This window comes from Cottoperca gobio, chromosome 13 (genome assembly GCF_900634415.1).
Source record: "Cottoperca gobio chromosome 13, fCotGob3.1, whole genome shotgun sequence".
NCBI lineage: Eukaryota > Metazoa > Chordata > Actinopteri > Perciformes > Bovichtidae > Cottoperca > Cottoperca gobio.
Genome location: NC_041367.1, coordinates 25,464,528 through 25,476,597, shown reverse-complemented (window position 1 = coordinate 25,476,597; position 12,070 = coordinate 25,464,528).

The window sequence follows — 12,070 nt, the reverse complement described above, 5'->3', positions numbered from 1 at the left end:
TCACAGTCTGTCCCTCTTCCCCAACTTTACTGTTTTTAGCATCACTGGATGCATTATTTTGCCTTCTCCTACATTTTGTAGCTCTCCTTCCAATAGGATAGCTCTCTGCTGAGAAACTCATCGGTTATAAACGGAGGGACGTTAGAAATAACAACTTTGGTTGCATGTTGAGTGAGAGGCATTACCTGCACAAACAAATCGTTCACCACGATACCTGTCTCAATGACGCGGTTCACCTTCTCCAGCCGGTCCACGAAAACAACAGCGCTGTTCATCCGCGCCAGTGACTTAATACTGATGTGTCTGACACACACCTCAAACACCACACCAAAAGTCAACTAAATCAAACTATCACCAGTAAATTAAGTTAAATTAACACCCAGTATTATCAAAAGAATCAAAAAGAAGAATCGAAAAAGCACACTCTCAGCGTCTCACTCACACGCAAACTCCCAGCGAGAGAGAGAGCGAGAGCGAGAGAGAGACAACAATCAGAAATCCTTGGAGTGGTAGCAGGCTGTCTATATTTAGAAGATACTGAACCGCAGTTCCTTGAACAAAAACACTGACCATGTGTGCATCATGTGCTGTGCTGTGTTGTAGCTGTTATTAGTGGTGTAAAGTAAATAAGTACATTGACACAAGAACTGTACTTAAGTCCTATTTTGACACCAGTATTGTATGCTATTTGATATTTCTACTCCAGTATGTTTCAGGCAGAAGTAGTATTGGTCTTATTGCTAAAACATTTATCCTACTTGACAGCTAAAGATATCCGTTATTTTTTAGAATAACATTTTCATCCAAAAGATAGGATGAGATTATAAAACATGATGCTTGATATAAAAGTAAACAACATAAAATGTAGTTTGATTTGCTTCACCTCACTAATTTTACCATCCACCAAAGGAAGTCAGCTCACGCATCATTAATCACAGAATGGTACAATCTGCTTGCTCGGGTGGCGGCACATGAACAGGTATCCTTCTCTCTGCTGGGCAACATTTGAAATGGGTAACATATACAGTATAGTCCTCTATTATAAGTTATGTATGTATATATTGTCCTCTTTTTAACATTTTTTTATCTAAAATTCAATTAATGTATTATTCATTAATTTGACAGGGACAATACATGTACAGTATTTGTGGTGGGGAATTATCCCTTAGTGCAAGTGAATACAGTATCAGGTGTAGGGTAAGTGAACGCAGCCCCAGGCCTGACTCGGACTCTGACCCGGATTATATAAAACTGTTGGCTTTGTTCTTCCTCTTGCTCCTGCCATGTACCACAGGTAGAGGACTATATATGTATGTCTCTTTTGTAGGTCTCCTGCTTCTGTTTTGGCCGGTTTTGTCATAATTTGTGTGCCATAATATTATTGTGGAACTAACTGGCATAATATTTTGTTTAACCTGGTTTGTAATTCTTATATTTTTTTAATTAAGTGGAACTGAGTGCCAGCCTACTGGGAGGGCTTCACTGAGGTCTGCTGTGGTGAAAAGCACTGGGACGCACGAGTGGTTCACTTTCTTACTATGAGTGTTTTTATGTTGTGTGGTGAATATATCGTAGCATTTAGCATTTCATAGGTCTCAGCCCACTTCAGTTTTGTCTTTCTTTTGAAATACCAGTAGTATACTTTTAGTACTTTTAATAGTACAATTGTTTACCTGTATGTAGAGATAGTGTTGCAATAAAGAAATAATTTTTATGTTTTTAATCTCCTTACTCTTTACCTTCAGCAACATTTTTTCATTTACTTTTCCCTTTTTATGATAAAAAATACCTTATTTTGAACCATGTCTCTGTCTCCTCAGGGAAGGAGTCTGTGTAGCTTGTTTAATTGTGAACTTGAGGTTATTGGTTGTTGGTTATACCCATTTCCCAGGTCTACATATTTCCTGGAAAAATTTCTCCAGGTAGCATTTTTGGTATTCTAATTCTAATTTACTTTGGGTATGTACACTGGTATTCAGTGTATAAATCCTCTAGCTGTAGCTAATTTGCAGACCGTGTCCCTGGTTAGGCTTAAGAAATAAATGGAAACTAACAACAGCTACAACGGTATTTGGAATGAATGAAAACCACAATTAAGTAACAGAAAATAATTAAACTATTTAAGCCATGTGGACAACAATGTGGAGCGTAATGCCTAAAAACTCCCCTTACACAAAGGTATCCAATAACTGCCTTGTTTCTCTACCAGTGATGTTGTGAGACTTGGAGTCCAGTTATTACTGTTGCTTATAAGTCAAGAATGGCTTCAGATACCCCAGACAGACTGATATGGAGTTGGTTTACAGTCCTGATTGACACTGTGTCCATTTCCATAGTAGAGTGTGTGTTTCTGTAGGTCCGAGTACTTGATGTTTTCCTTATAAGGTCTAGGGCTGGACCTGGGTTCAGCTGTATATCGCTGCTCAGCAGAAGAGGGACTAGTGGTGTGTTCCAATTGTCTATTTGTCAAAAGGTGAAGTAAATTGTATCCATGCCCAAAGAAGTTCAGTTGTGCTCTGTCCAGTAAGTGAGATTTTGGCTCATACAAACAAACCTGGACAGAGGTGGAGCCAGAAATCTCAGGTGGACTGCAAGGCAGGCGTAGGCAAGGCAACTGCAGGATGGATGAAGAAAGAGGGAACAGGTGTGTAGGTGGGAGTGGATGTCAGGTGACCATGACTGGCAATTACTTTTTTTAGTTTTATTGCATTATTTCAAACACAGCGCTGTAGATGGATGAGGCGAGACGATGACATATCTCTAGATCGTTGTGCTAAGATTCATCACACATTCATGGCACATGACTGAAATTGATGTTGTACAATTTGACACAGACTGAAACGAAAAATGTATTAGACCCAAGACTCCAATGTGACAAATAAAACTTCATAATTGTTTTAGCATTAATTTAGTCAAAATATGAATGTAAAATATGTCGTACCAGAATGACAAAAACCTTTACTGAAGAGAATGGGCGCCATCTTCGAGTCTAGTATCCAGATCTTGTAATAAAGCTATGGTCAGTGGACTGAATGAAGGCCTCCTGCCTTTGCTGGGAACATTTCTAAGCACGTAGCTCGGAGTGAGACTCCAATCGAATATAGTCAAAAAAACACTTTTCCTTTTCTTTGTCTTTTTTTTAGCAACTTTATATATAACGCATATAAAATGGGTAGGCTACGGTGACACACTAAATGCTGTATAATTCAAGTTAGGCTTCCTGTCCAAGACAAAATTACACGTCCTAAGAAGGATGTTTTTAAGTTTAAGTTTTTTAGTTCATTAAACAGTGACGGTGGATGTTACTAACGGCCGAATGGTGCGTCCAGACACTGAACCCCAAATTTCTCCTGATGGCATCGCTAACGGTTTGTGAATGAGTGCATGTGTATCGCTCCTGATGAGCAGGTGGCAGCTTGTATGATAGCCTCTGCCACCCGTGTGTGGATGTGTGTGAATGGTTGAATGCTGACTTGTGTTGTAAAAGTGCTTTGAGTGGTCGCAAAGACTAGAAAAGCGCTATATAAATGTAGTCCACTTACCATTTTCTATTCGACCGGAGACTATAATTACAGCTGTGTGGCCCTGGGGCCTTTGGAGGTAAAAGCTGTTGTGTTGGTGTTCACAATTGTTTCTGATCCTGTTGTAGTTTTTAAAAAGCAATGCTGGTATAGGAATGCATTTTAGCACTTTCTCTTCAAACAAAATGACCAGGGGGAGATGTGCACATGAATATGAGTTGAAAGAATGTGAGGCCAGGAAGATGATGAAAAATAAGGCAACCCAACTTCCTGCTGGCTCAGTGGACTCAGGATCAAACCACACCATTCCACTCTTTTGCGTCGTTTCCTCCTTGTCTGTCTCTCTCTCTCACTTACACACTCACTCACAGAGTAGATAATATGCCCTCCAGCCTTGGCTGCTGTTTTCCCCCACAAATAGGTTTCCAGTCATTTATTACCAGGTTCAGGAACAGATGCCTTCTCTCCACTTCGTTTTCCTTTTTTCTCTGGAATGTTTGCATGTGATCTACAGTATCACATCAAGATAAATAAACAAAAAAAGTATGACAAGAATTGTTGAATCATTTTCCTGTCCTGATAATCACATAGTCATGAAACAGTTTTTAAACAAAATACAGTTAATAAATGATTACTTCCTGCGTTATTGGAGTGAATTCAGTGGTCTTTTTCTTGGAACATTCAAAACTCTTCTCCATGTGGATCCAAGCAGAAGATTGAGGATGATGAAGGAGTGGTAAATACTTTCTGTAACAGTGTTTCGACACAGCATGCAGGAAAGGAAATACATTTTGGGTGTCTCAGAGATTGTGCACTGCATAATATAAAATTGTTTAAACCTTTGAAGAAGTCTGAAATCCTATCGCCTGACAAACATTTCTGTTCAGATGCCCTGTGTATGTCAGGTTGGGCTAATATTGTGTGGCATGAACCCGGCATTAGAATGCTACTAGAGGAAAGGTCAAAAGAGAAATCAATCAATCTGTCAATTTTCATATTTCATGTAAATAAGTGGACATTTTGGTCTGTCTGGAGGAAAGACAAGAAATAAGATATGATTATTTATCCCCAGAGGGAGAATTCACTGTACATATAGCAGCTTGATTATATGTAAAGACAACAAGAAACCAACTGGTTCTTCTATGTTGGAACAATACCATGTGGTTATTGGTGATTGGCTAATGATGCACAACCTGCCTTCATTGAGTTGTACATTGAAAACATACAGTGAACCTGCGACTTTCCTGTACCAGCTCCAGTACAATGTACAAACCATGTTCAATGTTTAGTGTGTTTCAATGTACTATAGTTTGCTCAAATTCTATTCTTGTAGTATTGTTGTTCATGTGCAATAGTCTAACAAGTTAGGAGTCCAAGAATACCAGGATTCATTCTGTGCCGAGCATTGGAATATCAACCATATCAAATTCTTACCTGGCCTGGTGGAGATATCTTTCTGTGGAACCATTTTTACTTACTTGATAGAATGTATTACCATTAAGCCAATTTACCATCTATTGTATTTAAATATCACTGTACATCACCCAAAGGCTAAGCTCTCCATCAAGTCAGCACACTGCTTCAATCATGACCAAATGTCAGGCTGGCAGCTTTTTCAGCAACATAAAGAACCAGTGTCTAGATCAGAAGGGAGAGTCAGTGGTCAAATTACCCAGCATTCATTGGAATCAGCAATGGGGGTTCTCATTTCACAGTGGAATGAGAGGGAGTCAGAAAGGGTTAGAGAGAAAAGAGTTGGGCCTGTTGCACCTGAAAACGACTCTCAAAAATTGTAATAATCTGTAATACAGTGAAAGAATACAGTAGTTTTAACGATTGCAAAGCCCTCAGACACACACACGCACACACGCGGTCATGCCATGCATGAGCCAGGCTCAGTTCAATAGGGTTTGAAAATGTCAAAGCAACGTATGTTTATACTTTGAGACTGTATGAAGCACATTCCAACACCAGTGGTAAAGGAGACCAGGGGGATTTGTCTAGACCTGGTCTAGTCTACCGTAACTCTCACTGTGACCTCAGTAACACTGCACTGTGAGCTTAACGTAATTTGAAATAAGATGCTGTGAAGTCATGACAAAGTTCTCTGCGTCTTTAACAATAATAAGAATCAAGAGTTGATCTTGCAAGAATCAATCTGCTGACACATAATCCCTGCAGTGGTAGAAGAGTAACAGAGGAATGCAGTTCAAATGAACCAGCAACATTCCATAGGTTATCATAGTCTTGTGTGCAAATATCAGAGGTAAACAGACTCTTTTCCTTCCGATTTCTTTCTCCCAAATCTTACTTGCCCCAAGGGGAGTAGCACATCAATCTGGGACCCGTATATATGCACCTTCAGTGGACCCGCAACCCCTTTTAATACATCATTCTTTGTTCAAAACATCACCCTCATCTCTTTATATTTATTGACAACCTTAAATAACATCTAAATCAGTCATAGGTTAACTCTTAACTCTTAAAAGTTTGACATTTCTATCAGGAGAGACAAGTGAATTATGTAAAGATAACTTTTTATAAGGAAGGATATGTGATAATAAAGTTTTAGAGATCTGGAATTGAGTGTGCCCTCAGCAGCAGCAATTGGATAGATTTGACCTGCTGATGAGAACAGCTGATATCCGATCGACAGCCCCAGACAATGACAGCAGGAAATTATGAGTGAGCATTTGTGAGAGGAGTGAATGCCAGGATGTGTAGAAATGAACTATAGGATGCATGCAAAAAAATAGACCTCTTGACTGAACTTTCACTAGAGCTTCATTTTGAGAGTTAATTAAGGGCAATAAAAGCTAAAAGTGATTAATAAGGACATTAGAAACCAGAAACTAAGGTGGTTGAGTAGCAATGATGATGACTTTGAAACAATGTGATACTACTATTTCTTTGGAGCAGGTTGCCAGACATTACACATGTCCCCTTTAAGGAGAGTAGGTTGGGTGTGGAAACAACAGGTTTATTTGACATTCTCCCTCCACCTCCTGGGACAAAACATTACTGCTGACTTCACACTCACACACTCACACACTCTCTCTCTTTCTCTCTCAAATGCACTCACTAGTGTAACACATACAACCTATGCACCAAATTATTCCATCAAGGAGTTTGCTAGTTGTAAATAAACTTACATTTAAAAAACACCTTTAAAAAAATACATAATCTTTTTATTCCCTGATGCTCAGGCTCGGGGGCCAGTCAATTTAGGCCCACTGGCTTGCAATACACTGGCAATACACTGGACTGAAGATACAGAGATATAGAGACAAGACAGCAGTTGAACCGGGAAGGGGAGACTGGGGATTTGTATTGGGCGACCTCCATGTCGCAAAGCCTGGCAAAAAAAAAATGCCAAAGAGTGCAGCTTACCAGACAACAGGAGCGGGGAGAGGCGCGACTGTCACGGTGTGGTGTAGGAGAGGACCCAAAACCAGTTCAGCAGACGATATTATAACAAAAAGCGAACCTTTAATATAAACAAAAGCTGAATCCAAAGTACAAAACACAAAGTAACAAACAAACAAACAAACAAACAAACAAACAAACAAACCGAGCAGGACACAAACAGACATGTAACATGAACAACGAATCGACAAAGAACACTGAGACAGACAGGGATATATACACAGACACTAAATGAGGGAACGAGACACAGCTGGGAGAGAAAGGCAAACACACAAGGGCAGGAAGTAGAAACAACAGAGAACAAGTAACAAACAGGCAGATTGTTACAGCGACTCGATCTCTCCACAAAAGCTGCGTTTAGCAAAGGCTCCAAATGTCACAATATTACACCAGATCTGCAACCAGGAGACAAGCCAAATAGCCTTGTAATTGCTGGAAAACCCAACTGCAAAGAGACACGTCGTCTAAACCATCCACGCCAAACTGTGGACCACGCCACAACAGCCAGGCTCCAGGGAGAGACAGGAATCATACATCCGAGTAGTGTTCCCTGCTTAGATAAAGCAATGATCGGTGCTGCCAAGTTATTAGTGCACCGGTGAATCATTGAACACCTAATCCGCAACAAGGTCCCCTAATTTAACAAAGTACTTATTTTAATCCAAAGCATGTTCTTTCCATAAACCTAAATCAGTTTTCTGCCTAAAAGTGACCAAACCTTAACCAGAGAGTTCACTTCTTTATTTTTTATCAGTGATTTGTAATGTTTTCAAAAGGCACAGGCAGATAATCGACCTGCAGACAGGGACAGGGTCAGAACACTTCTATGTGTCGTTCTCGACAACATATTTTGTCGCCTAATTATAAACTTGTGGGTTGGCTGTTGTGATGGCAGTGGAGCTGGAGAACAATCAGTCTTGATATCAGGCTGATTTAATGCCAAGTTTATGGACAAAAAGAGGATATAGGAGATAGAGACTTTCCTCTTCTTTACAGTGAAAACAAAGCTGTTAAAAACGAGAACCACTCTTTTTATTCTGCAGGGCGGTCATGTTCAACCCAGCCTGCCTGCTATATACAGTAGCCAAATGCAACAAGCTAAATAATTCAGCTACCGACCAGCATGACATGAGCTGAACCTGCTCAGCTGACGGGCTCTGAATTCTCATTAGCACCACAGAGAATCATATTGCTCCCAACCACAGCAGCATGGGTTCTCCACTGATTTTACATGTCAGTGAGTACTACTACGCGGAATACTCCTCGGCCTTGTATTATATCTTAGGTGGTGTGTGTGTGTGGTGGGGGGGGGTAAAATATGGTTATATATGTATCCAGCAGAACTGTTTTGTCAGTTTCAGCAATGATAGTCTATAGAAGTGTGTCTGATAACTCATGTCTAACATTTAACCTTAAGAAAACAGTTTATTTGCTTTTCCTCTGGGGCTCAGGCTTCGTCAGCTGATCACATAACTGTCGTGTTCTTAAGAAAGGTTTGCATCAATATATTCTGATCAATGCATTAAATTACAAGTTTATCAATACATTCCTAAATACCCAGGCTCTTAAGGTGCTCAGTGACCTTCAGTAACACTAAGTGCGTCTACTGTGAACTGTAAGGTTCCCTTTCGTATATACTCATGTTGGCAGACGTCTGTTTTCTTTCTGTTTGGGGATCAACATGTGGAACTTCTTACCCATCTAAACTCACACCTAAATGTTTCCATAACCTTAACTAAGTGCTTATTTAAACCCAGACCATGTTGTCTTACCCTAACCAACTTGTATTTGTTCCTATATATAATCACAACTTGGTCACAATCTCCACAGTGTACCTTCAAATTCAAAGTTGTGACAATGTGAAATTATAAGTCGCTAAGTCGATAGTTCGCAAAAGTGAAAATGGGATAATGCCAAAAGAAAAACTTACGTCAGGAATAGTAATAATAAGAGCTACATTTTATAGAATTGTATAAAAAATTGTTGCTTGAAATTTAGAGTTCTCTCGAGTGTTATTATGATTCATAGTTGAAGTTAAAGAAAGACACTTAATATCCAGGAAATACAAGGAAAAGAGGTTATTCAAGGCACGCAAGCGTGCAAACAAAAATTCACATACACATTCTAACAGTCTGAAGTAATAAGAAGAGAAAATGTTTTACAGGAAGTTATTTAAAGGGCCTACGAAATGATAAACATGAATTTCTACTGATGATAGTAAATGCTATTTGTGTTGTAAAATGATGTGTTATTTATGACACAATGATCGCAGTATTTAATAAATCATGATTTAGTATGTCGACCACCGATGTTTACATTGCCGCTACCGGAAACACATGACGCCGTGTTCTGACGTCACAAGTATAAAATAGTCCACCAGTTGAATACACAGACATACACAGGCAGAAGCGGCAGATGTGGCGATGTCGGATATTTCGACAGAATCGAGTGACAGTGAGTCGTCACTCGTTGCACCTTCAAGAAGAGGAGTTTATTGAAGAGGATGCCGGTGTCGTGGATTTAGATCATGCGGGTGAGTTTAACGTGGTGGAAACAGAGCAGCTCGAGACAAGATGGAGACACATACGGGAGAGAACATGCGTCACCGTCACGGTGATCCTGGATTTGGCGGAGATCCTGTGTGTACATGCATGTGGTCATTGTATGTTTAACACGTCATGTGCAGGTCTACTGGTACTACAACTGTAATGTACAGATGACGTACAGTCTGTATACTTACTGGTGTACACACAGCTTCCTCCTCAGTGTGGATGTCCAATAGATGGTCGCTGATCATACAGGTATCCTCAGTTCTGTCAGTGGCTTCATTCACCAATGTTTCAATACCTATGTAATAATAGGGTGATAGTAAAAAGTTAAATAGACTCAAGCTTTTACTCAAACTACAGAATAAAATGGGGAAGCCTGTTATAAACATTGAATCTATACTTAATTAAGCTAATGAAGTGTAATTAGCTAAAGTTATTATAACACACATATTGGCTAGGGCCTGGTGTAAACTCGTTACATACAGTAGGCCTAGACCGATTATGGCTTTATGCTTGAAACAATAAATACAGTAAACAAGTAGCACGGCTTACCTTTGCTCTCTCCCTTTTGGCGAATGCATTTTGTCGTCTCTTTGGTGGAGGACTCTGCACCAGCGGACTTGTTTGAATCGGCTAGATTTGGAGACCCACATCCCCATACAACACATCGCTTCACAATTATCCTTGACGATCGATTGTTGTCCGTTCTTTCTCATAATAATTGACAGCAGTCTTTGCTGGACGCTTCAACGCAGACGAACACTGGCGGTGGCTGTAACACAGACGAACACTGGTGGCGGCTGTATTCTACTTGTGACGTCATCGCCCGAACACTGCCGAAGTGGATGCTCTCGGCGCAGCGATCGATTGTTGTTAGCGGAAGTCATTTTTATGCTGTTATGATCGTGATTTATTACGAATACATCAATATTAAAAATATATATATGGCACATTTCACAATAGATATGCAACCTCTATCATATACCAAAGCCAATAACACTGACAAATATCATTTCGTAGGCCCTTTAAACATCAGAAAAAAACACTATTCTTCTAGGAAATCTATTTCCAGAGAGATGATGAGATTGACTTCTATTGGGCTAACCATCAGCCTTGATTGATTTATTTGCACATAGGACGTTGATGATGTGGCCTCACACACACTGCAGTACATCCTGTAAGGTGAGCACCTGCAGCTCTGTGGGTTTAAATGGCTGTCTAACCGAGAGATGCCCTGATGTCTATTGTCTAGGAATCTATTCTACAGGAAGCAGCCAGTCTAACTACCACACACACACACACACACACACACACACACACACACACACACACACACACACACACACACACACACACACACACACACACACACACACACACACACACACACTTGAGACAATAGGGGGATAAATATACAGAAACAGGCCTGGGTTCTCAGCAGGGAGTGTAGATTTAGCAAAAGGCAGATGTCTTATCGTTTCTGACTGGGTTTTCTCTCCAAGTAACAAGAAAGTTGTTTCTCTGTTTCATTTTTTTTGCTTTTCATCTCAACAATTTCCCTCTTCTGTCTTTTCTCTCTGCAGAAATCAATAACGGCTGTCTGCTCGTCTCTCTAGTGGTTGAGGGAACTCAGTGGAACGAGGTGAGGCTGTCCCAGAGGCCTGGTTCAAAAGAATAAGAATATTTATTTTTAATATAAAGTTGGAACAGGAGGACTATATACAATCGGTGGTGAGACTGAACCTGTAAAATAGGGAGAAAAGTTGAACAACCTCTCCACACAGACTGCAGTTTCAATGAGGCTTTAAAACAAAGTTTTGCATCAATATATTTAGACTTTCTGTAATCCACGACCAGACTAAACTATTCAGTGCACCAGCAGCTGTGAAGGTGACCTCATCACCCTTTTAGTTTGAATCCTCCAGACACACCCAGGCACATATTGTTTGAACTGTTATTTTTAATATATTATTGCATTTATTACGACTTTACCAGTCGACCAGGGAGGAAGATGTTAAATAAAACACCCTTTCCACATTAGAACAAACGCACCTCAGGGCTGGGCGATATATTTGAAATCTATAACAATATTAATATGGATATATTGACATGTATCTCCATATGATAAACACGTGCAAAATCACATGTAAAATTTTAAAAATGTTTAATGTTGTAAAACCACACTGTAAAAATGTATTTAACAGGAACTTCGGCTACTTTTTGTTTGTTTGAATTGTTCTTTTAACAACTAAGACCCTTTTAGTTTCGCACCAGAAAAGAATATTCCTGCGGCGACATGTCAGAGTTTGACAGCTTCACTTGAATTCCTTTATTCCACAAGTACATCGTATATCACAGCTAAGTATTTCTTTCTCTGTGTTTGTGAAGCCTTCCATCCCCTTTAATAAGAATAATGTTCCTAGCACATTTATAGGTGGACTTGTGATTTAAAAGTGGATATATGTTACTGGAAGGTCTGACTGCACCATCAAAAACTCTTGCATTATATTTAGGCTGAAAGGAAATACATTTATAGAGAGGCATGCATTCATTATGATATTGTAGGTGACTGTC